At 46.3% G+C, this 11,254-nt stretch overlaps 1 pseudogene; it reads right to left on the bottom strand.

The window, feature by feature from the left end:
* Positions 1-590: 590 nt before the first annotated feature.
* On the bottom strand, positions 591-2,978 carry LOC146180680 (uncharacterized; annotated as a pseudogene).
* Between the last annotated feature and the right edge of the window lie 8,276 nt (positions 2,979-11,254).

Genomic DNA, 11,254 nt, shown 5'->3' with positions numbered 1-11,254 from the left:
TGGCAGGATTGTTTTCCTTTAAAAGGTTAATGTTGATGTCACCCATTATGACCACATTTTTTCCCTCTGATGATAAAGTAAATAATATCTCGTGAAGTGAAGAGCAAAAGTCGCTCACTGATGACGATGGGGAACGATATAAACATCCAAGAACAAACCTATGCTGACCTGTGGGTAGGGAAAGTTCGGATACCTCTATCCACACAGATTCACAGTCGGCAATGCAAATATCAAGATCTGACCTTCTTGAGTAGTTTATATTTGGCGATATGAAAATAGCGGCACCACCGTGCGGCTTCGATGGGCGATAACAGTATTCTGAACAGTAACCATATGGGCTATATAAGTTTTTATTGTCGGGTGATAGCCACGTTTCCGTCATGCAGATGAACGAGAAGTGATTTTCAATAGACGATAATAGCGCATAAATATCATGATAATGCTTTCTTAGGCTTCTGGAATTGAAATGTATACTAGATAAGTAAGAACCATCAAGAAACTGGGTAAGCTGATCAGGCGAGAAGTAACTTAACATGCTAGTAAGGAACAAAAAGAAGCTGGCAGTGTGCTATTACACCAGTCTTCAGCAAGACTAGATACATTTATTGCACAGTTACACAAAAAGAGGAAGAAGACGTTCACAAACGGAGAACCTTCCTGGAGAGAGGTTTATGGCATAGCCTTAAAAGTCGCTCCACTGTTGCGTTGAGATTCCCGGCCCAGTTCGCTATCAGTGGGCGCAGCAACTTAGGAATATCTTGCAAAGCTCCTCAGTGTGGGCACGGTTGTTTTTTTCGCAGATTAGCTGCGGATACTGTGTAAAGTGCGGAAGCAATACTAAAATGAACAGTTCACACAGCTTGCTGCTTCGCCGGACCTCTTGAGATTTCATTATCCGGTTAATGAAGACGCACGTAAGCTGACAAAGCTTGATTGCTTCCATTTTGGGGTATACCAAGCCTCCGTTGTCCATGTTTTTCATTAGCCCGTAAACAGGGTCGGTTGGCTCTGGTTCCTGCAACAGAGTCTTGCACGACTCGCACGTCACCTGAAAACCATCAGAAAATATCACATAAACCAACAACTTGGTATAGTGGTAGACAAATTTGGAGCTTTCTCCCCTTACGGATCCTCGTTAGCATACATGCACTTGCTACCCGCTTATTAAACACATCCCTTAATTACCGCCTCTATCCCTCTCATGCATACTCTTTAGCATACAGTCGGAGGCAACCACATTATGTGAAATATACCACCCGACACAGATATAAAGCCCCGCTGTAACCAAGTCATATACGAACGTCCCTGTGTAGTCTCGGTGTAGCGTGCCTGACTCATGATCCAAGGATCCCTGTTTCCATTCCCATCTCACCCTCTCATCTTAATGAAGCTGCAGAGTTCGCAGCTCCTGCCAACTTTATCATGTCATGTGGTCTCGTTGCACCACACATCCCGCCGAACAATCAAGGTCCGGCCACATCACCTGTAAAAAACCTCCTGCCACAGACATTCTCACGGCGTTTTGCCGACAAGGCGGTCACCATTGTTTCTGCGGAACAGGGCTTTTAACGCTATCGCATTGGCTCCTACTCAGACAATCTCAAGAGTATAAACAAATATTTTATGCACAGGTTTCTTTGCTTCCAAGGCCGTTCAGACAAGAGGAAATTTTATAACAATGTGTATGTTTATGTAAAAAAAAACAGTTCATGCCTTTTCCTGACATGTTCTCGCAACATAACCAGCGAGGAGCGTTAGTGGTGCCACTTCAAAGTGTTCCTCTGCTTCAGAACACAGCGTTAAAAATCCGAGTTCACTGGTCAGCTCCCTGGTAGCAAATTCAATGGCAGTTGGCAGGGCATATGTTTCAGCATCTTGACTTGTTACCTTCAGCGCTGCTTTCATTTCAGAAGAAGTGGGTGCATTGCCACTTCTCGCTGCTTGAAGGATGCCAACCTGAAAAAAAAAAAGAGAGGAATGTGACCTTGCATATTGTACCAGCGAAAGACACGGGGACACAAGAACTGGTCCAAGTGATCACCATGTTAACGTGACCTTGATGAGCACACTTTGGAATATTTTTAAGCAGTACCTTTAGCAGTTTCTCCGATGTCAAAAGTGCAGTCCTGGCATCCACCCGGTTGTTGCCGCCGTTGACCTGCCGAAGACAGCTAAACAGCGATTCCACAGGGTCACTGTTTAGCCCGCGTGTTAAGACATAGTGGAAGCTGCAATTATGAAATTCATTTGAGTAACCTGTTGCAAACAACGTAAAACTGAGCCGAGAAAAAAAGAACCTACTTTAGGTGGTCAAGAAGATATTCAATCAGTGCCACTGTTGACCGTGTTGTCAGGAGTGTGGCTTCGTAGGTCTCTTTTGTGATTCGCCTCGACCGCCCAGCATTCATTTGGAGGTTTTCCAAGTAACAGATGAAATCTAGCTCCAGCCAGGAGAGTCGTTCATCATCTGTTAAAAAGAATGCTTTCTCATGAGTCCCGCTTGCCTTCACTGCACCGATATCATGTAGGGCATACCATTTCGCAACCATTCGCATAAAATATATTGTAGCCTAGCTGTCTTTGAAGTGGCATGCTTCAGGATGACATTCCGGGTTCTCTTGAAGAAATTCTAGCGTTGCTATTACTGCCGGAGAAAAGATTTGAGTGGCCCTGCAAACTTTCATTTTCTCCAGGTTGTTTGGTTCAACGTGTGCACGAGTAAGGAACCTGACTGGCTCAACCAGTAGCTGTGACTGAATTTCGAAGAGCTCTCTGTCATTCTCTGTGAAATGTAAGGAACATACCAGAGACCTGTCGCTAGGTGCCCACTCGCTACTTTTTCCCGCTTGTCCTTGGCAGGAGATATTCTTGAGCCGCGCTTCCCTACGCTGGAGGTCGCATGGGAACTCATGATACCTCACGGTAGGGTCTTTTCTCGCGTTTGTGTCGCAGAGCGGCACACAGCAGTTTCGCGGCATTGCGCCGCACGCGTGAGACGGACCACCGCACGTGCGCACAGCAAAAAGCACGAAGCGAGCCCAGCACACAACGCAAACGCGTCCCGTCTAGACGTAAACGAGCTCACACACGCGCACACAACTTGAGTTGATTACGCCGACCTGAGGCGAACGCGTCCAGAGACGGACAAAACCGCGCGCCCCGAGCCCGCAATCCCGACGGTGACGTGTCCCTGAACAGTGGCGCCCTCAGCAGAAACAGCGGGCGCAACTGTAAACTTCCCAAGGACACGCTCGCCCATTGGCGGCGGCGCGATTCAGCAGGCCGCACCTGCGCTTCCATCGAGCGGCCGTGGTCAAACTATCACAGAATGAGGCCCATTGCGACCAGTAGAGCACGTTTGTGATTACAGAATTCAGCCTATTCTAGGGCGTCTTGAAGTTTTTGTGGCCCTTCTGCATGCGTTGTCGCTCCGCCCTTCTCGCTGCGCAAAGGTTCCCGAGTTTTAAATCCGGTGCTCGACGGTATCTTTTGAATAAATACAATAAGTTATAATGTGATGGTAAAGTTCCTAACGGATGAAAGACCAGTTGCCTGGTTCTGCTTCTGAAGCCGGGAAAACCACTAATCGACCTCTCGTCATGCCATCCAATTTCTCTGGCCAACTGAGTGGGCAAAGTCGTGCAAAGAATGTTGCTAACGCACATCGAATGGTGTCTGGTGCGATACCTAATGTATTAAAATTTTATGTCCAAGTTTACCCGTGGCCGCTACTCTGTCGACAATGTGGTGGACCTCATAACGTCTGTGCGGCACCAAAACGCTTTGAAACGATTCACAGTAGCATTGTTTTTTGGACATATAGGGCGCCTACGACAATGTAACACATTAAGCTATTTTGAAGGCGCTGGTAGCTGCTGAGATCGGAGGCCGCATGTTCACGTGGATACGCAGCTACTTGCAAGAGAGGTCCCTTTGCGTCCAGACTGAAGGCGGACCAAAGTCTGTACATCGAAGCTCTCACGGAGTTCCTCAGGGTGGAGTTCTGAGACCAACTCTCTTCAAGCTCACTCTCGTAGGCCTCATAGACTTACTACCACAATCTGCTCAAATCTCCATCTAAACAGATGATATATGCATTTGGGCATCCACTGTGACTCGTCCGCAAGTCCGTGCGAGGCGGCGAAAAGCTTCAATGATATTGGCCTCGCACCTTCTTCTGCAAGGCCTAGCTATTTCGACCGAGAAGTGTTCCCTTGTAGCATTCACACTTAAAGAAATGTCACGTTACCCCATATGCCTTAACGGCAAACCCAATCCCTACGAGAGAAGCCACCGATTCCTTGGAGTTGTCATTGAAAGAATCCTTGCCTGGAGTACTCATCTCAGAGAAATGAAATGCAAACTTGAAGCGATTGTCCAAGTGCCCTCCTTCCTAGGGGGAAGTTCTGGGACACATCATTGCTCTCGATGTTCCACCTGTACCGGTGACTGTTTCAGGGCTACATGCAGTACAGCTTCCCCATATTTATTAACATTAAAATAACAAACCTCAGATCCTCTCAATGTATTCAAGCTCAAGTCCTTCTTACATGCCATGGACTCCCTAATGTGCCTCAAATGCAGCGACTGTTCTTGTCACCCGCGATTATTCTGTTACCACACATATTGCTGTTCACACAGTGAGAACGCATATTCGGCACCTAACAATGGTCCCTAGTAAACATCGAGAAACCCTTTCAATAATTAGGTCAAGCACCGAATGCGCTAATGTTTTAGAAGCTCATCGCTCCTATATTTTTTCGCAGTTCGCCCTTGCTGTATAATACCAAGCTCCCCTAAGTGGAGTCTACATGAATCAAGGATACAAATTTATATTCCTGGAATTACGAAGAAAGCTGGAATGCTCCCACCTGGTCTTAAACAATTGACATCCCATTATCTACACTTCAAACATCAAAATCGCATACATGTCTACACAAATGTCTCGGTTAATCTTAGGAGTTCCGCGGGGTTTGTGGCAATGCCTACCAAGCCAATTCTAAGAAAGGTTAAAACGTCATATCTGACTACTTCAACTGGCCTGAAAGCAGCACTACGGCGCGGGTCACATGAATAACTTGTTGGAGAGATCAGCCAGCTGTACCATGGCGCAGTATTGAAAGGTCACAATATTAATTTTCAGTGGCTGTCAAGTCACGGCGGCATCATTGGAATGCACCAGGCGGACGAGGCTGTCCATTCTGCCTACCGCGACGGCGTTCCAGTCAAAATCCCAATATCTAATGTTGACGCAGCATGTCCGCTTCGCTCTTTGGTCCTGGGGATAAGAATTGCAGCGTGGAACACGGGCAGATTTGCCACCCCGCCTCAAGGCACTGGGCCCTCAACTATGCCTTCGCCTTCCCATAAAATAGCGCGTCGAGAAATAACGTTGTGTCGTTTGTGGCTCGATGTCGCGTTCACGAACAAGTATGCTCTCAAGATTGGAACTGCCGACAGCCTTATATGTAAAAGTTGCTTTCGGGAAGTGACGATGTAATGTCTTCTATCTGAATGCCCTACATTTATGATTAAAACAGATGAGCTACGTTGTGCTCTGGACCTCCTGGATCCTCGCCCTTTATTGGCAGATAAGATCCTTGGTCCGTGGCACCGTTTACTTATTTAACACCTACCTACTTGAGTGATAAACTTTGACTGTGTTCCACGTCCCGTTTTCTTCCCCCTTTAATCCCCATATTCCCTTTCCTTAGTGTAGGAAAGCCAACCGGAGGCTTTTCTGGTTAACATCTCTGCCTTCCATCCTCTACCCTGTCTGCCTGTCAGTCTATCTGCCCGCCCGTAAGGCATCCGTAAAGGCATCCGTCTGTGGCACATTTGGAAACTCCTCGTTCACAGACTCATACTTTGTCAATCGCGAATTAAATGATCGCTTAATTAACGCATCTGTGGTATCAAAAGTACTGTTCTGCGCGCAGTGGTAGCCTGAGGCAATACTGCAAGACCACGCGAAATAGATATAAAGTCCCACTTAATTATGACACACGAAGGTTCTCAAGTTATCTACAGAGTAGCACCAGGTGTACCTAAAGTGAAAACGTCCTGAAGCGTTCCACTATCCTCGATCTTATATGTGATTTGAGATTGATTTGGCAGCTTAATATAAGTCGGTCATGTCACGCGTTGGCTTGACGCCCCACAACCGTACAGTTAATCCGTTCCAGGCAAAATCATCCGACATCTATAACCTAAAACAATTGTCGTAATTTCTCGCTCACAACGCCAATACCGATATTAGTTTCAATGCCTGGGCGCGACCATCTTAATTTCATGGTGGCGCCCCATATTCCCCATTTCACTCCGGTTGCTCTAGACGCCTTCTCGGGCTGTGCGTAGGCAGTTGATGCTGCGGTAGCTGCAGTGTACAAAGGCTATATCGTGGAGCTCGCGAAAGCTATCCGGCACTGTAGTGCTACTTTATGCTTTGTTTGGCGTGCTAGTAAAATCATAACATTAATTTGGCAGGGCGGCAGCTGATGGAAACACAAGTAGCGACCGAGGTAACTGCGAAGGAGTGCGGTCCACCTCCGCAAGCCGAACTCGTCAGAGTTGACACTCAGGATGCATCTTTCCCGATATATGTATTTTCGAGTGGAAGGAACGAACAGCTCAAACGGACGGGACGTGTAGGAAGGCGAGACAGACAGAGCTCATGTATCTGTCTCGCCTTTCTACACATCCCGTCCGTTTGAGTTGTTCCTTCCTTCCACTCAACATGAACCAACCAGCACGACATGTATTTTCACTTATATTTCATAATTGCAATAGACTCTTCTAGAAAATTCAGCGCCATCTGGTGCGTGGAGCCCGAACAGCGGTGCTTCCGCCATTGCTTGGGCATCCGGCTACCAGACTGGGCTCAGACCGGATTGAAAAGCACGACGCCCGGCAACGCCATAACAAACGTAATTTTTTTTCTTGTTGTTTCTGTGCCCTCGCCCTCTTCCCTCTCGCTGGCTCTCTGCTACAAACTACAGTCGAGATGCCGGCATGTTGCTGCGTGCCTTTCTGCAACCAACGCGGCGTCAGAGACTCGCACGGAAACAAGGTGTGTATCGAGCGCACGGAGCGTATGAAATAGCTGCATGATTCTTTGTTCTCGTCCGTGACATGTTCGTCTTCACATTAAATAAATGATATAAGTGTCACAAGAGCAGCGAAAAGTGCCTCCTGCCGTGTAGCCATTCCGCTATATAGTGAGCACAAATAAATGGGCCACCATCGGTGTAATCGAGCGCAAGCACAGTTTCCGATGCCCGCGACCGATTCGGTGCGTGTCACAAATCAAACGGTTGCTTGCGCGGGTTTGTTTTTGAGATTTATCAGCATCCGCGTCTCAGCCATACATAGTGAGTTCGTTGCGTGTGCGCCAAAGATGAGCACGGTGGTACGACGCGGCGAGTAGCGCCGTACATCTCTCCGTTACGAACGTGCAGCAAACAACCCTCGAAGTGTAGCAGCAGCAGTGTTTTTTTAGCAGCGCTAGAATACGGACAGATATAAACAAACACACATTTCTATCTCTCCGTGTTCTAGCGTTGTCTTAAAATAACGTTCAACCAACTGGCCCAACGTGCCTGCACACTGCAGATTAGCATACACTCCAGTAATATGTCACCTTGATCTTAAGTGAACCAACTATGCATGTCAACAGCCACACCGCGAGTGATGGCACTCAGACGGCTACCGCAACGGCACTGCCAGGGAGCCTAAAACGAAGCATGAGCGGCGTGCATTTCCGGGCTACGGCAACATTTTCTGTGAATGCGGAACCTATATCGCGACATGGTCAAAAAGGCGCAACGGCGTCGTTCTTCGCTAAGGCCTTCGATCGAAATTTCGTGTACATAAAGCTCAGCCCTTAGTAGCCAGTGTGTTCAGAGTCGTCCCACCAGCTTTGCAGTAAACTAACGGTACGTGAGTGAGCTTAAAAACACTGAACTCTGGTATCGCGCGCCCCGAACCGAGCTCGACAACTTACTACGTAGCAATGGATAAAATTTTCCTGTGCACACGCATTCCGCGAACTCTGTGCCGAAGTAAAGCATCTGCAGACGAAATATTCAGGACCACACTCCGTGGTTTCAACTCTTGCCTTGCATTGGGTAATGAACATACAAAGGTTTTCTTCCTCTTTAGAAGTACAAGACACTACATTACTATGCTAGTAGAAGATTAAACGAGCCTGACTGCACAAGCGTGGTCGACATTATTCTGTCTTAAACTGTACCGCCTTTGTCAAAAGTAACCAGAGTGTTTGGTTTGCTTCTAGCTCCTATAGTGTAGCCCTTGACCTTACGATTCCTCTCAAGCTCAAAGGATTGTTAAATGATTGGGAACATGGGCGTCGACAAGATTTTTTCACATGCAGGGCGGGGGGGGGGGGGGGACCACCAAGCAGGCTGCACAGCTCATCAAGGACCCCTATAAGCTGGTGTGGCTAGGAGGAGGCGGAGGGGGGGGGAGGCATGGCGCCCTTTTTGCACACCCCTGTCAAAGCCCAGGACTGGAGGTCTACTTTGGCGGTTTATCTACTAAAGAGGTGAAAAAAATGTTTACTTCTCATTTCATTACCTTGATGAATGTCAAAGAAGGCTACATCAGATATCATTGCTTTTCAAAGTGCATGTTTATTCATGCTTTTACATTGTGCATCCTAACCAATTGCTAAGTAGGCTGTACGTTTGCAGGTTTTATCTTAGGTTTCCCCAGAAATTCTGGCTTGAAAAAAAAAGTGGATTGTCGCCATAAGGAGAGACGAAGGCAAAGGGTTCAGCATAAAGAAGCACGCTAAGGTGTGCTCAAAGCACTTTGCCGATAGTGACTTTTAAGCCAAACATGCTTCCGGCACAAGGCGCTTGAAGGATGATGCGGTGCCAAGCATACTTAGTTTTGCCAAAAAACAAAGTAAGGTGCAGATGAAGCCACCGAAAGAGCGTTGCATACAGAATGTTGCTCTGAATACAGCAGTGATAACGACCAGTGGAATGAAAGCTGAAGACATTTGTGACGAACATTCTGGAAAGTTTCATGTACAAACAGAATGTCCAGGTGCCGAAATGGACAACAACTCCTTGGTTTCGCAGCCGCCTCAATGCACATGGGACTGCGCCGGACAAGAGAAGCACAAGTGCTGAGGCAATCACTTACAACAGTGAAGAATGAGCTGAAAGCTACTAAAGAAGAACTCAACATGCTCCATGTAGAACTTCAAAGAACAAAACAAGAAGCAAAAGAAAAGAAGAAGAAATAAAATCAGTAAAAGAAATGCTGTTTCGTACCAGCAGGGAGTTAGAACTCACCAAAGAAAAGCAGAAAAGCCTGAAAAAAATTTGGAAGAGAGTTTTTTGTTGACCGATTTGAACACACCGATGATGACATGCTATTTTGTACTGGTTTGCCATTGTATGTAATGTTTAAAACAATATTAGATTTTGTAATCCCGGGGAACAGGGAGAGAACATCAAGCTCAAATCTTCGTTACAAGTGCACCCATCGCAGGCCGGTAGGCCAAGGAGCCCCACAGGGGAAAATACGTTTTTCCTCTTCCTTGTAAGAATGCACCTTGGACTTTTTGAAAAGGATCTTGCTGACAGGTTCTGTGTAACAACTGCCACAATATCAAGAATCTGTATTACGTGGGCCAGTTTTGCTTTTACTAAGCTAACACAGATACCTCTGTGGATGTCTAAGGAACATGTTCGAAAGGAAATGCCACTTTATTTTCAAGGAAAATATTGGGCAACAAGAGTCCTCTTGGATGCAACAGAAATTAAATATCAGGCAGCCAGATCACTTGCGCTGCAGTCGGCAACATTTGCTTCTTACAGATCAGCAAACACCTTCAAAAGACTGATTGGCATCTCACCCGATAGTACAATGACGTTTGTCTCCAACTTGTTTCCAGGTTCCGTTTCTGACAACGAATGTGTAAAAAAGAGTGGCTTCCTGGCCCTCCCTTTCAATGAACGCGACGTTTTCATGGCGGATAAGGTTCCTAGATAGAAGAAATGCTTGAAATAATCAAGATGGGTTTGAACAACCTGCCTTTCTTCACAAGAGATCAATTCAGTGAAGAGGAGATAAAAGAAACGGAAGAAATTGCATCCGTACGCATACATGTAGAGCGACGAACACAACGCATCCAATGTTTTCATATCTTTGATAAGCCCGTACCGCTTTCTCTGAGACCCATCATATACGAAATGGGGATTGTGTGCACTATTCGAACAAACTTCCAGTCACCACTGGTGCAGCCACCTGATGAAGGAGTGTTCACAAATCTGCTCCTTCCGCAATAAAAGGCAGGCTTTGTTCTGCTTTTTCGGAGCCTTGATCTTAATTATCATGTAACTGCAAATAAGCGATGCTTAAAAACTGGCACTGAACATTCTGAATAGGACATATGTACAACCCATTACCCATTACCCTTTTCTCATAACTGTGACAGTCATTGTTTACACAGACGTGAAAGAGGAGAAAAGCTGCATGATGCAACATTCAGAATATGATGCGCATGCGCGAAAATCCGAGTTATCCGTAAATGTACCATACACCTAGTACACATTAGGAGTGGATGTAAGAACTGAGCAGTAGTGCTTGGCTTCATTAGTCACTCAGGTAAAGCAGTAAGTTCTAAAGGGTCTTCATCCCTTGTTGCTTGGTTACCAGGGACGACACTAGTAGATCATGTGATACTCGTCAACTCCTTCTGGCTCATGAGGCAGCCTTGCTTTATTGCTGCAGTGAATGGGAGAGAAAAAAAATATGGTGTGTATTGTTCTTTAACGGTAATGATACTGGATGGAAGCCAATGAAAAGGGCGACAAAATGACATGAAATGATATTAATGGCTGTGGGCCTAGCATGAGCACCTCCTGGGCTAATGGTCGCTTCTTCGTTTGCTTCATAACAATATTATGAGCATAGCCTTTATTTTAGAGCCAATATGCATTAAAGTGCTTTAGAGGACATGTATGGCAACAGCCCCCCCAAAAAAGAACTCAAGTTTTCGTCTTGCGACAGCCCAATCTTCAGCAGAAAACTTCATGCGGTCGATGATTACGAACTGATCAGAAAAAACAACAAAATCGGTCAAGAACAGGTCAGACAAAGCCATTAGGTCAAGAACCTGACAATAGTAGTCATGGCTGCAGTCCAGTCTAAACACACCCATGCTGTCCTTCTTGAGGCAGTGCCCATCTCCAATACCGTCGGGAGTTTTTCCCTTTAA

The sequence above is a fragment of the Amblyomma maculatum genome, chromosome 8 (assembly GCF_055883805.1).
Source record: "Amblyomma maculatum isolate TAMU_Amacu chromosome 8, ASM5588380v1, whole genome shotgun sequence".
NCBI lineage: Eukaryota > Metazoa > Arthropoda > Arachnida > Ixodida > Ixodidae > Amblyomma > Amblyomma maculatum.
The sequence above is the reverse complement of the archived record's forward strand: the minus strand, read 5'-3'. Positions and strand labels throughout refer to the sequence as shown.